Raw genomic sequence first — 15,619 nt, forward strand, 5'->3', positions numbered from 1 at the left:
CAGGGTTTATACTGGTTCGGGCCACCGTTGTGGTGTAATACCCTACTCCAGTGTGTGGTGTGGTGGATTGCCTCTTGGGCTGATGATGATGAACAATACAAGGAAGAACTGCCTCGCGAGGGTCTGTTCTTGGCAGGGGCAATGAAGTGCTGGGAGGAGCTCAGTCACCTTTCTCTCTCTCTCTCTCTTTTTGATCTTCTCTATCCTTTCAACCCCCCGGCCTTCTTTCTTCCAATCTCCCCTCTCCCGGCCCTGTGGGTGGCTGGTCCTATTTATAGAGGCACTGGTCCTCTTCCCAAATATCGAGCGGGAAGGGAGCCAACAATGGCGGGCTAATTTGAAGGGGGATAGCTAGTATCAGCTATCCTAACAAAAGTAGTCTTCGCCTGCGCAAAGCTCTGGTGATGAAGCCGTCTTAGGCTCCACGGTGACCTCCGTCTCAGAGTCCTCCTGGTCTTGGTCTCGTTGCACCGAAATGGCAACCTTTGCCTGACGCGTCGGTACTCCGCGGCTGCGCTTGCCCCCTTTACACCAAAGAGGAAGGGAGGACACTGCGCGGGCTGGCACCCGCCTGGCGCCCCCGGTCGTCATGGCTTGCGTCACGGGCACCTCATGAGGTACCCCGCCTTGTGAGCCAGCCTGACGAGGCCGCGCCTGAGGAAGCTCCACGTCGTCCACCCCGCGAGGCTTGGCCCGTCGCGAGGGTCTTGGGTTTGTGTTGGTGAAGATGGGCCATGCTGGGCCCCCCTTTGAGCCACGCCGCAGGCCGCAGGCAGGCAAGTCTGGGGACCCCCGTTCCCAGAACACCGACAGGTATGGTGAATATGTGGACTCGTGTGCGCCACCTCAAAAGAGTTACTTGCAGTCGTAGTTCAGGATAGCCACCGAGTCAAAGCTGGCTTGCTGTAGTTAAACTCCACCACCCCTTTGTTGATACCGATGCATATGTAGATAGTTTTGATGTAAGTCTTGTTGGGTACATTTGTACTCACATTTGCTTAATTTATGTTTTGCAGAGAGACTTCAGTCTCGCTAGTAGTTCCACGTGGACTTCGACGTTTAGCTTGTTACCTCAGCTACGATCATGTACCCTTGGGAGGGTCTTGTAGATAGTCAGGCTTCTCAGCCTTTTTCATTTGTAGATGTCTGTACTCAGACATGTTAAGCTTCCGGATGTGCTTGATGCTTGTATGCTCTGTATGTTGGGTCATGAGACCCATGCTTGTAATATATTGCTCCTCGGAGCCTAATGAATAAATCCTCTGAGTCATAGAGTCTTGTTGTGATGCCATGTTGTATTACACATATTGAGCATATTGTGTGTATGATTGAAATGCTTGGTATGTGTGGGATCCGACTACCTAGTTGTTTATCCTTGGTAGCCTCTCTTATGGGGAAATGTAGTCTTGTGCTTCCATGAGCCATAGTAGTCCGCTATAGCCCGGTTCACCGGAGTCCTGCTAGCCCAGCACTACTGCTCCGGAACACTTGACTGGCCGGCATGTGATTCACTTCGTTCCTGTGTCTGTCCCTTCGGGGAAATGTTACGCGGTGACATCCGGAGTCCTGCCTAGCCTGCTACAGCCCGGTTCACCGGAGTCCTGTTAGCCCAGTGCTACAGCCCGGATTCGCACGCTGCTGACCGACATGCTCGATGTTGATTCATGTATGCCTATCCCTGTAAGTTAGTGCCACTTTCGGTTCACGACTAGTCATGTCGGCCTGGGTTCTCTGTCATATGGATGCTAGCGACACTATCATATACGTGAGCCAAAAGACGCAAACGGTCCCGGGCCATAGTAAGGCGACACCCGTGGGAATACCATGCGTGAGGCCGCAAAGCGATATGAGGTGTTACATGCTAGATCGATGTGATCTGGAATCGGGGTCCTGACAGCTTTGGTATCAGAGCCTGACTGCCTGTAGGATTACCAAGCCATATTGGTCGAAGTTGAGTCTAGAAATGCTTTAGTTATATAAGGGAATTGATTGTGGAAGGGAACGTAAGGCTCTTTTTACTCCTTTACCTTATGCCCTTCTGATCTGAGTCAACCTCTTCTTTTCTAAGGGGTTAAGAACTAGGCTTCTCTTCTATCTCTCAGGATGACATGTTACTAAACCGTAGTTGCCTAGGATTGTTGGGTTTAAGCCTCAGTTCAGCTCCTACTACTTCCATATGTTCATAGCTGGCCTCAGAACCTTGCTATTGTGATATTGAGTGGTTATGCCACCATTTTGCAGGATGTCTCAAATCTTTTTGAGCATTTACAGCCGTTATGTTGTCCGAGTCATCCCAGGTTTCTAAACAATCTGATGCATTTGCAAATCCCTTTCTCCTGTGTTCGATGTCTTTTGGACCAGTCTAACCATCCTATCCGATGCGTTGTGGTAATTTATTACCTCGACATATATGTTGGAGTTATTATTATGATCCTAGGTGTCTCAGAAGATTACCTAGTAATCTAGCTATGTTTTGTGTTCCCCGTGTGATGATTCTGGCCATCATTCTTGAAAGCATCCTGTGATGCCATTTAGTAGTAGGTATTCTACTCCTGTGTCCTTGACCCATGAATCACTCTATTCACTTCGTGTTGATATTGTTTCTAGTTCCTTTAGGATATTAGTAACCTTTGCGATAGTCCTCGAGGTCCATGGTATTTCCTTCTTCCAAATACCATGAACCATTAAGGCAGAAGTTCTTTGAACCAAAAGATCGCCATTAGAGTACTCCTGAGGAGTTCTCCATTCATAATTGTGATTCTGCCAGCTCTACCTTTCTGCATGGGTTATCCGGAAGAAATATGTTGAACTCATTCGACATACTAATCTGTGCATCCACAACTCAGAAAGTTATATGTTCCTTTGAGTTGTCCCCCTTCAGTTATATTCCGACCTTTCATCTATCAATTGATAGTTAAGAGTATGTGAGCATTCGTTCATCGGTGCCTATTATTCTTCTGGTCCGTCGAGCCGTTCTATTTCAGAATGACTAGGAGAAACAAACTCCAGTACCTCATCCATATCCAGGATTGGGTCAAAGTAGTTGTATTTCGTAGATCAAAATGCCAATCCAGCTTTTGCTCTGTTCTACCTTGGAGTGTTACCATCTTTATGTCAGAAATGTCATGAGAATTGCACCGCCTCCTATGAACTCTTGACGCAGTGATACTTCTCTCCATCATTATTCATTTCTCGGTCCCGTGTTGTTGTAACCGGAATGCCGACAAGTGAATCGTGATGTGTGAAATCAATACTCCGAGCAACTCGTTGCTTGGTAGTAAATGGACAATATTCTCATTCTTAGCGTGTTGGTTATTGAACTACCATTCTAAGATTGTGCTACCTAGACCATTTTCCGGGTGTACCCTTCGATCTTGAGCGAGGATTGAATCCCTTGCTTATTTGACCATATCTTCTTTCCCTGAAAAGCAAGATTGTTCTTGAGCTTAGTAACATATCGGTGGTTCGTGATTTTCCGAATATCTTCTCGGAAGTGTTACCAGGTTGTCACCTGACCGCTATGTTGAGTTCGTGATCAAGTTGGTTCCTTGTACCCACGCCTTTTCTCCAAGAACCTATGGTGGATACCCCTGAGCTAGTTGGTTAAGCTAAACAATAACTTGGAGAGTTGGAAGATAAGAGCTTGTCTGACCTAATTTATGTTAAGGGATATCTTTGTGTGTGTGTGTGTGTCGAAGAAGGATGATATCTTCATCAATTGGTCCTCGTGATCAGTTGTTGGATCTATTGTCTTGTCGAAACTTTGATTTGAGTGTGGGCTATCCTCAAATCAAATCAGAACCAACGATGTTCGTAATGTTGTCTTACTCGTGTTTGATCCCTCGGGCATACACCATTACATCCTTTGGTCTGACCAATGATATCACCGTGTTCACCTAATTACAGAATTCCATCTATATGGCAACCTGGATGAATTGTTGTTGAGCCCATCGACAACATCCTTATCTTCTCCATGATTATGTTGAACATCCAGCTAGTGTTGGAAATTTGTGAGCAATACTTTCGTGATCCGTTCATGAAGCATATGTTCGGATGAAAGAAATGACTTTCTCTAAGTTCACGTGCATTAGGTGTAAGTTGCCACCATGAATTTGAGAAAGGATTATTTTGTTTCCCTTGGAATCATCCCAAATCAGTCATGCATACGTGCGAAGTATTCTATGGTTTGGTAGATTAATTACCTCCACTCCATATGTGTTCCTAGCACACCAAGACACTGATTGATTTGTTCAAGGAGAAGAAGTTCCTTTTTAAGAGCTAACCCGGGCTTAATCAAGGACTTCGTTATCCGCAATGATGGTTCCCCACCTGAACTCGATAGTGTTTCATTGTAAGACTACTACATGGTCATGCTTGTCTGGGACAGCGTGTTCACATGTTTGTAGCAGAACCAGCTCATGTTTTGGAGCTTACCACCATAGTCCATTTCACGAGAATCCTGCAACGTCATCTCGTCGACTTGTGTTGCAAACTTTCGGTTTTCTCTCTGGACTTGATGAGTCTGGAATATCCTGACACCAACCAGATCTGAATCTCAGGCAAATATGATGGTTGGACCTTTTCCCAGGAATTATAATGTTGGTCTTTCTAAACCGGTAAGGTGGATGTCGTGGCCAACACACCCAGCCGGAAGACCTATCATTATAGTATCTTGATTGAGGAAGTTGGCCACCTCCCCATAAGGATTTCGTAGGATTTACTCCAGTAGTTATTCCTTATGGATTCTTGTGCTCCCGAAGTCCGACCTTTTACTTGATGTTCTAGATACCAAACCATATCTATAAATGGGTTACGCTGCCACATCAAGGAGAACATTAGAAGCGGAGTGCTAAATGTCTCTCGGTCGAACATCCAGATTTCGTTTCCTTGGCATCGCTAAGGTGAAATCTGAGAAAGTGTTGTCCTCCTTTGTATCTGCATTGACCATCACTATTCATCATGGTAGTAGGATGTGTTGCCAGGATCCTCGGCGCGGATGTTGGTAGAACCTTGATGAATATGGAAATGCTCAAGTTCTTGAGAGCGCGCGCAAGCAAAATCATCCATTGCGTTGTCTTCAACCAGGTAGTCCACATCATCCATTCTAGTCAGAATATGCCATTCTTCCGAACCCCTTCAAGTAATCGATTGCAAATTGCCTTGGGCTGCTATGAAGATTTTCAATGATCAATGTGTCAAAAGTAATTCTTTTTGCCACTTAAGGGAATAATTCTACGAGCCACCTTCCCTAAGGTGCCCTGTTATGGAGTCATGGCAATTAACTCCTTGCTACTTTGAAGCCATGCACCATCTTATTCAGCATGGAATTGTGCTTATCAACTTGAATCCTCGTTCTCTGTTCCACTCCATCCCTCCTGATGTATGTTTTGTGTCTCAGCTCGAGAGATGTTTCAATGTCTCACTCTGTGAGTTGATCCTGAGTTGTTCGACCTTCGATAAGATCAATCCCTCTCGAGTTTTCCTTCTCCTCTCATTGTCATGTTATTTGGAGTTCTCGGGGCAAGACATTGAGACAAAGATGGTGATTGAATCAACGTTCATTTGAAGTGCAACCTGGATCGTGAAGATTGCGATAGTTGCGTTCCCCCATCATCTTACCCTACGCTTGAATCTCGGGACGAGATTCTTGTTTAGTAGGGGTGAGCTGTCACATCCCTAGCTTCTGGTAATGCTCTAGGCTATCTTCATGTGTGCATCATGTCTATATTCCGAAAGTTGAAATGAGGAAATTGAAAGCCTCGGAAATCATTTTAATAAAAGGGAAAGAAACCCTAAAATTGCAATCAGTAAATCCAAAATGCCCTAGAAATAGCTCTGACAATTTTGGCAAGAGTTATAAATCAAACCAAAATTTTGGAACATTTCTAAGGAATTATTTGGGCTCTAATTTAAATCAATATTCTATTTGAATTTGGAGTTATATTCATAATATATAATGAATATATTTTCAAATGCCCTAAGATATTTTATGTATATGAGGAGTAGACCTTAAGTGACATAAAATTATCCAGGGGAGTTTTGGCACTGTTTTCAAATTCGTTTGAATTTGAATTCAGTGGCAATTAAATAAAACAAAATAGAAGAAAAATTAAAAAAAGAGCAGAAGACCTACCAGGCGCTTACCTATCCAGCCTGGCTGGCCTGCTACTGTGCGGCCCAGCCCACAGCGCCGTGCCAGTCACCCTCAACCTCCTGCTAGGAGGATGAGAGGAGCGTGGCCACCGCGCGCGAGCATGCGCCCCGCCACCTCCTGCTTCCCACCGCTGCCCCGACGCGCCCAGACGACGCCACGACACCCTGGCTCCCTCTCTCTCTTCTCCCTCACTCGTCGCCCTCTCTCCCCTCCTTTGCTCTCTCTTCCCGAGCACCACCGAGTGGAGGTCGTCGCCGCCGGCACCGCTCACCGCGGCCACAACCACCTCCTCGCCCCTCCCCCGTGTCTGGAAGGTCCGACGTGACTTCCTCTTCCTCTTCGCCGAGCCACGCAAGCCAAGGATCACCACGCCGTCGTCTTCGAGCTCATCACCGCCGCATCTCCTTGCCGGACTTCACCGACCGATTCGCCGTCTCCGACGCGTCCCCGAGGTCGCTGAACTTCTCTTCAACCTCCCTATGAGCTCCTGTTGTTTCCCCCTCGCTCTCCCCCTCCGTTCCCATTCCCTAGCCCCGTTTTTCGATCGAGCCCGAAGCTCCCCGCCGCCGGCCATGTCGCCATCGTAGCTATGGCCGTGCAACCTCGCGTTCGAGCTCATCGTTGCACTCACTGCACTTCTGTGAGTCGAACACGACTAACCACGGCTCCTCCCTTGCTCGACATCGCCCAAACCATTGCGGGCCGAACTCCGGCCGCCGTCCAACTCGCTCACGCCACCGCTACAGGCCACTCTAGATCTAGTCGCTGCCACCAGTGGATGCGCCACTCCTCCAGCTCCCCGTAGAGCCAAACCCCGTCACAAACCACCCTCTGTAGCGCCGTCCCGAGCCACTCCGGTGAGCCTCCGCCGCGTGTTATGGTCGTCGCCAGCCGTGCTCCGGCGAGTGCCGATGTGGCGCGTCATTAGCGCTAACCACCGCCAGCTAGATCACCCACATATGCTGACATATGGGCCCCAGCACCCACTAATTTAGTAATTAGGCTAAACACACCCCTGTTTAACCCTATGACACTGACGTGTGAACCCCACACATTAGGTTTGACCTGGACCCGGTCTGTTGACCAGCTGACGTCACAGTGACGCAGTGCTGACGCAATAAGTCATTTTCTGGATTTAAAATAATTCAGAAATTCTAGAAAATGTCCTAAAATTCAAAAAACATAGAAATTCAACCGTAACTCCAAATGAAATAATTTATATATGAAAAATTATCAGAAATTTAATCTATCCATCTGTACTAGTTTCATGCATGACAAACCAACCTAAACCTGTTGTATAGATGAAAACACATAAAGGGCATTTAAAATGCTTAAGTTTGGAGTTGCATTTGAATCCTTGATTCAAATGAGCTTCGTTGAACTTGTTGCTGTTTGCATTAGCACCAACAACATCACATATACTTGCCATGATCATGCATCATATTGTCGCATTTGCATTGATTGTGTTCTTCTCTATTGTCGGTGCTTGTCCCCTCTCGGTAGGCGTATCCCGACGATGAGTTCGATGACACCGATGAAGAACTATACTATCTTCAGAAGTGTCAGGCAAGCAAAACCCCCCTTGATCATTCTGATATAATCCCACTCTCTCGCTCCTGCTCTCTTTTACTGCATTAGGACAACCGCGATTCAACTGTTACAAGCTACGGTAGCTGAACCCCTTTCCTCTGCCTGACCTGTCATTGCCATAGTAAATAGATGAAACCCACTAGCATGAGTAGGAGTTGTTTGAGCCCTGGTGTGCCTACTCATTCATGCTTGTTTGTCATGCCTGCTATTGCTTAGAGTTGAGTCAGGTCTGATTCATCGGGAATGAATTGGAATGGTGATAAACATGTCCTACTGTGTGTGTGAGCTAAGTGTGTGAACACGATTTGGTAAAGGTAGCGGTGAGAGGCCATGTATGAGTACATGGTGGGTTGTCTCATTGCAGCCATCCTCAGGAATTGAGTTTTGTGTTTGTGATCCATGAACAGTTACTACCACACATTGGGTTCCGGTAACTCGGCCCCTCTCGGCTTATTAATCAACTCGATCTCTGTCCATGAGTTACAACTAGTTTCTGGTGTTTGTAGGTAGTGTTAGTAGTCTACCAAGTGGCACCCGGTACAGGTGGGCTTGGGACAGACTAGGCACAGTGGCACGGTGTACCAAGTGGCACCCGGATGGTTGGCTTGGGAACCCTGCTCACATTGTTTGGGGCCGTGAGCGACACCCCGGCCGGATCTCCTTGCGGATGGAACCCGAATAGGCGATAAACCTGTACTAGAGACTTGTTGGTTAGTCAGGTCGTGGTCGACTCCCTCGCCCGGCTTCCGCTTGAAGGTTGCCGAGGTACATGACGTGTATGGGGCGATAAGGGGTGAAAGCGTGTGTGAAGAAGTACACCCCTGCAGGGTTATCATTATCTATTCGAATAGCCGGATTCCTCGGATATGGAAACTTGGACCCCATGCATAGTTCATAGACAAGTGAAAGTGGATACTCTAAAATGCGCAAGATAAGCGTGAGTGCTATGGATGGCGTTCTCGTAGGGAGACGGGAGCGGATCCATAGTGGTGTATTGGTATGGTGAATATGTGGACTCGTGTGCGCCACCTCAAAAGAGTTACTTGCAGCCGTAGTTCAGGATAGCCACCGAGTCAAAGCTGGTTTGCTGCAGTTAAACTCCACCACCCCTTTGTTGATACCGATGCATATGTAGATAGTTCTGATGTAAGTCTTGCTGGGTACATTTGTACTCATGTTTGCTTAATTTATGTTTTGCAGAGAGACTTCAGTCTCGCTAGTAGTTCCACGTGGACTTCGACGTTTAGCTTGTTACCTCAGCTACGATCATGTACCCTTGGGAGGGTCTTGTAGATAGTCAGGCTTCTCAGCCTTTTTCATTTGTAGATGTTTGTACTCAGACATGTTAAGCTTCTGCATGTGCTTGTTGCTTGTATGCTCTGTATGTTGGGTCATGAGACCCATGCTTGTAATATCTCGCTCCTCGGAGCCTAATGAATAAATCCTCTGAGTCATAGAGTCTTGTTGTGATGCCATGTTGTATTACACATATTGAGTATATTGTGTGTATGATTGAAATGCTTGGTATGTGTGGGATCCGACTATCTAGTTGTTTATCCTTGGTAGCCTCTCTTATGGGGAAATGTAGTCTTGTGCTTCCATGAGCCATAGTAGTCCGCTACAGCCCGGTTCACCGGAGTCCTGCTAGCCCAGCACTACTGCTCCGGAACACTTGACTGGTCGGCATGTGATTCACTTCGTTCTTGTGTCTGTCCCTTCGGGGAAATGTCACGCGGTGACATCCGGAGTCCTGCCTAGCCTGCTACAGCCCGGTTCACCGGAGTCCTATTAGCCCAGTGCTACAGCCCGGATTCGCACGCTGCTGACCGACATGCTCGATGTTGATTCATGTATGCCTGTCCCCGTAAGTTAGTGCCACTTTGGGTTCATGACTAGTCATGTCGGCCCGGGTTCTCTATCATATGGATGCTAGCGACACTATCATATACGTGAGCCAAAAGACGCAAATGGTCCCGGGCCATAGTAAGGTGACACCCGTGGGAATACCATGCGTGAGGCCGCAAAGCGATATGAGGTGTTACATGCTAGAACGATGTGATCTGGAATCGGGGTCCTGACACACGCGTACATAATTACGCATTAAAAATACCATGGGCACAGGAGGGGAGGGGGGCACAACTACGGCACGCCCCAATACATGGCTTAAACCGCACTAGGGGCTTCCCGCTTTGTTATTTTTCTCTTTCAGGACTTTAATCTCTCGAAACCCTGTCCGGCAGCATGATTGCCGAACACATGATGCAGCAACCAAGGAGGCAGAAAGCTACGTCACACCACGGAACTCCCAGGTGGATTACGATGACGAGTGAAATATTTGCTTTAATACTATATTCCTCAGTTTGCCCTTGGAAGGGACATAGTCCTACTTTTTGCTTATCGCACTATCTGTATCATTCTGCTTTAACGCACCTTTTTGAATAAACAATGCATAACATTACGACTATTATTGCATTCCTGTTATATATATGTGTGTTCATTAACGACGCCTTGCAACTGTACACTTTGGTACGACCAATACACCAGGGGCTTAAGTACCCCACAATATGGTGTGAGAAGTCCGAACACTTTCACAAGTGCGGCACCCCAAACTTATAGCATTATATGCATCAGCTCGGAATCATGTCTTTGGTTAAATGTTGGGTTTGCCCGGCTCCTATGTTTTGGTACCTTACGTTCCGCTCTATCGGCTAAGGTAGCACTAGGAGAACTACTGCGATTGTGCCCTGGTTCTGCTGGGCTAAGCACCTCAGTAGAGAAAGCTAAAACTGACTGTCATGATAAGGCGAGAGACTGGTCGCTGTTCGGCGAGGTTTTGAGTCCCTAAAGACTTATGCCGCTTAGAGCGAGGAGCCGGTCCTCTCGGGCTTAAAGGCGTGTATCGCACCCTGAATTCGGCCTTCCGAATACTAGGGGCTTCGCCAAAATCTAAAATTATAGAATTCTATGGCTAAGTGAGAGTGATAAAGCATTATTAGTCTGGTTGCCTTGTTCGCTATGCTGAGCACCTCCCTCGAAGGACCCAAAAATGGGAACAAGAGTGCTCAGGTTTATCCCGAACACCCCAGCACTCGCGGAACGGGGGCAGAAGCCGAGGACTAGCCATCTCTTATATTGGATAAACAGCCAAACAGAAGGTAATATTTTAAATTCAAACAAGCATTGCATAGCGCATATGAAACAAGTTTTCATCATACAGGATCACACGAGCAAGTTTACTCAAATATTACATCCTTTGGACATTCGTCCGCTACAAGATGGGCACCCTTCAGGACACCCTCATAATAAATTTCAGGGGTGCGATGCTCCTTGCCCTGTGGTGGTCCTTCCTTGATCAGCTTCACGGCGTCTAGCTTGTCCCATTGCACCTTCACACGGGCGAAAGCCCGGCGTGCACCTTCAATGCAGACGGACCACTTGACGACTTCTAGCCGTGGGCAGGCATCCACAAGCCGCCTCACCAGGACGAAGTAGCTATTCGGAAGGGCGTCGCCAGGCCACAGCCAGACTATAAAGCCCTTCATGGCCTGTTCGGCCGCCTTGTGTAGCTCGACCAGCTGCTTTAGCTGGTCGCTCAGAGGCATCGGGTGTTCGGTCCCAGTATACTGAGACCAGAACAACTTCTCCGTTGAGCTTCCCTCCTCGGCCTGGTAAAACTGTGCGGCATCCAACACGCTGCGGGGCAAATCTGCGAATGCTCCTGGAGAGCTCCGGATTCGGGTAAGTAATAGGTAATTTACTTTCACATGCTTGGTTTGCATATAGAATGCCATACTCGCCGCTATTTTCTTCATCGCGTCAATCTCCTGGAGGGCCTTTTGGGCTTCAGCCTTGGCACTCTTTGCACTTTCACGGGCGGCGGCAAGCTCGGACTCTCGCGTCTTCGAGTCACGCTCCAACGCCTCATGCTTCGACACGAGAGCTTGGAGCTCTTGCTGCACCTCGCCCACCCGTGCCTCTTGCCTTTCCCGCTCGGTGCGCTCCTTGGCCACTTTGTCTTCGGCCTTGGATAGCGCTTGCTTCAGGGTTGCCACCTTGGTCGTGGCCCCTGGAAAATATACGATGATCCTGTCATTTTGCAATCGCGTCTTCTTTTATATATACATATCTATAGACAGGGTATTACTTACCCTTGTTCTCCTCGAGCTGCCTCTTGGCAAGGCCGAGCTCTTTCTTGGACCCCTTGAGGTCCTGCTTCAGTGTGGCGACCTCCGCAGTCAGTGCGGCTGAGGCCAGCAGCGAAGCCTGCATACGCATATAGACATAATTATGTTAGACTCCTGCAGTATTATTTGATCCTCTATTCGGCTTTTCTTTTTGAACACCAAACAAAGCATCTGGGGCTACTGTCTATGCGGTAATATTTTTCCTATATTTCAAACACTTACCTCAAAGCCTGTTAGAAGACTGGCACAGGCTTCAGTCAATCCGCTCTTGGCGGACTGAACCTTCTGGACCACCGCACTCATAATGGTGCGGTGCTCCTCGTCGATGGAAGCGCTGCGAAGCGCTCCCAGCAGATTGTCTGGTGCCTCTGGATGGACAGAGGTCACCAGCACAGGCGTCTTGCCCCTTTTATAAGGAGGCCGCCTGCCCGAGTCCGGAACCGCTGGGGGTTCCGGCGCGGTGTTCGGCTGAGGGCCGAACTCGGAGAACTCGGGAGCCTTGCTCCCTCTGCTCCCGGAGTCCGGAAGGTCGCCTTGAGGTGCCTCCGGGACTGTCTCCCCTCGACCCGGTGCCTCTTGAGACAATACCTCAGCGTCGTCCACAGGGCAAGGGGAGGTGGCGGTTGGAAGTGGATCGCTATCCATATCCTATGAGCCCAGGGAGCCGTCCGACGATACATCTATACGGGCTCGTGGCGGCCTGCATAATCATATTCGGCGTTAGGGGAAGCAGTGCGACAAAGGAATGCTATGAGTTACTCTGGTATCTGAATACTTACAACTGCGCCAGGGGCTTGGCCCTGAGCAGCCACTCGTCTCCGCCTTCGGCGGCGATGGTGGAACTGTCCGGAAGGAGAGTCCTTCCCTTCTTGGACCCTTTGGCCTCCCCAGTTGGGGCAGCCTTCATTTTCTTGTCTCCCCCAACTGAAGGGGGAGCATCTTCTCCTTCCTCCTCGTCTTTGGGGGAGGAGTGTGTCGCAGAGTTATCGAACGATGAGTACGATGATGCCTGGCATCGGGAACTCTTTCGGGTTCCCTTGGCCTCATTGGTCTTCTTCGGCACCTTGTAAGGAGCCGGAGTCAGCATCTTCGTCAGGAGAGCGTCTGTTGGGCCTTCAGGCAAAGGAGCCGGACAGTCGATCTATCCGGCCGTCTCCTTCCAATCCTGTCAAAGGTACGGGAGCTTAGATCCCGCGTAGAGTTAAACTATGAAAAACAAGTATCCTGTGAGAGGTAAAACAGCTTATCGCGCTGGCTTGGCGCTTCGCGCAGAATCCGCGATCCTCGGTAGTGGGAGGGGGAACCTCGGCACCCTTGAATAGCACCTTCCAGGCATCCTCGTGAGTTGTGTCGAAGAGCCTGTTCAGAGTTCGATGCTGGGCTGGGTCGAACTCCCACAAGTTGAAAGCCCGTTGTTGGCACGGGAGGATCCGACGGATGAGCATGACCTGGACTACATTGACGAGTTTGAGCTTCTTGTTCACCATGTTTTGAATACATGTTTGGAGTCCGGTCAGCTCTCCCGACCTACCCCAGGACAGGCCCTTCTCTTGCCAGGAGGTGAGCTGCGTGGGGATGCCAGAACAGAACTCGAGGGCCGCTGCCCATTTAGGGTCACGCGGCTCGATGATGTAGAACCACCCCGATTGCCACCCCGTTATGGTCTCCACGAAGGAGCCCTCGAGCCATGTGACATTGGGCATCTTGCCCACCATGGCGCCTCCGCACTCTGCCTGGCGGCCGCTCACGACCTTCGACTTGATATTGAAGGTCTTCAGCCATAAGCCGAAGTGGGGCTTGATGCGGAGGAAGGCCTCGCACATGACGGTAAACGCCGAGATGTTGAGAATGAAGTTCGGGGCCAGATCATGGAAATCCAGGCCGTAGTAGAACATGATCCCCGGGACTAATGGGTGGAGAGGGAATCCTAGTCCGCAGAGGAAATGGGTAAGGAACACTACCCTCTCATGGGGCCTGGGGGTGGGAATGAGCTGCCCCTCATCTGGGAGCCGGTGCGCAATGTCGTCGGGCAGGTATCTGGCTCTCCTCCGCTTCTTGATGTGTCCCTCCGTGACGGAGGAGACCATCCACCTACCTCCCGCTCGGACATTGTTGAAGAAGGTTGAGGTGGGAAGTGCGGACTTGGGCACTGGAACTCGGGTGCGTGAAAATGGATGAGCAAAGGAGGAGGAAGGCATGGATGAAGAGGTGAATCCTTATCCCTTTATATGGGCGGACGAAACTATGTGTCCCCACTAGCCTGGTAAAACTCGCTTATCCCGCAAGCGTCATAATCAATGGCGCGGTTGGGGTTACCCACGCCCGTATTGATGAGAATCCTGTAATAAGGGGGACACGATCTCTGCTTTGACAAGACGTGTCAAAAAACTACCTCGCCTTATGTGCGGGGCTAGTTAAAGGAAACGGTTTGAATAATCACCGGGCCATGGCGTAATGTCATGTTGCCAAAACAAGTTAGCAAATTCGATTTGTGGAAATATTATTCTCTCTACAGTGGTATGTGGAACTTATTTTGCAGGGTCGGACGCTATCCTTGTATTCAAATTCTTCTGTGGTGTATTCGGAGGAGGAACCCGCCTTGCAATGCCGAAGACAATACTGCGCGCCGGACTCATCGTCATTGAAAGCCTGGTTCAGGGGCTACTGAAGGAGTCCTGGATTAGGGGGTCTCCGGACAGCCGGACTATATCCTTTGGTCGGACTGTTGGACTATGAAGATACAAGATTGAAGACTTCGTCTCGTGTCCGGATGGGACTCTACTTGGCGTGGAAGGCAAGCTAGGCAATACGGATATGTATATCTCCTCCTTTGTAACCGACCTTGTGTAACCCTAGCCCCCTCCGGTGTCTATATAAACCGGAGGGTTTTAGTCCGTAGGACAACATACAATCATACCATAGGCTAGCTTCTAGGGTTTAGCCTCTCTGATCTCGTGGTAGATCTACTCTTGTACTACCCATATCATCAATATTAATCAAGTAGTACGTAGGGTTTTACCTCCATCAAGAGGGCCCGAACCTGGGTAAAACATCATGTCCCCTGCCTCCTGTTACCATCCGCCCTAGACGCACAGTTCGGGACCCCCTACCCGAGATCCGCCGGTTTTGACACCGACAGTGGTGCTCCTGGATATTTGCGGGGTACGTGGACTTATATAGGAGGAAGAAGTAGGTCGGTGGAGCAACGAGGGGTCCATGAGGGTGGAGGGCGCGCCCAGGGGGATAGGCGCGCCCCCCTGCCTCGTGGCTTCCTCGATTGTTTCTTGATGCCCACTCCAAGTCTCCTGGATCACGTTTGTTGAGAAAATCACATTCCCGAAGGTTTCATTCCGTTTGGAATTCATTTGATATTCCTTTTCTGCGAAACACTGAAATAGGCAAAAAAAACAACAATTTGGGTTGGGCCTCCGGTTAATAGGTTAGTCCCAAAAATGGTATAAAAGTGTAAAATAAAGCCCATTAAGATCCAAAACAGTTAATATAATAGCATGGAGCAATCAAAAATTATAGGAGATGTATCACCGAGTCATCTGGAAGATTAACTCCAAGCTGAGACAAGCGGTTGTGCAACCCAGACATTTTGAGTATATGCTCGTTGATAGAACTGTTTTCCTCCATCTTACAACTATAGAACTTGTCGGAGACTTCATATCTCTCGACCCGGGCATGA

Source organism: Triticum dicoccoides, chromosome 6A (genome assembly GCF_002162155.2).
Source record: "Triticum dicoccoides isolate Atlit2015 ecotype Zavitan chromosome 6A, WEW_v2.0, whole genome shotgun sequence".
In the NCBI taxonomy this organism is placed as follows: Eukaryota; Viridiplantae; Streptophyta; class Magnoliopsida; order Poales; family Poaceae; genus Triticum; species Triticum dicoccoides.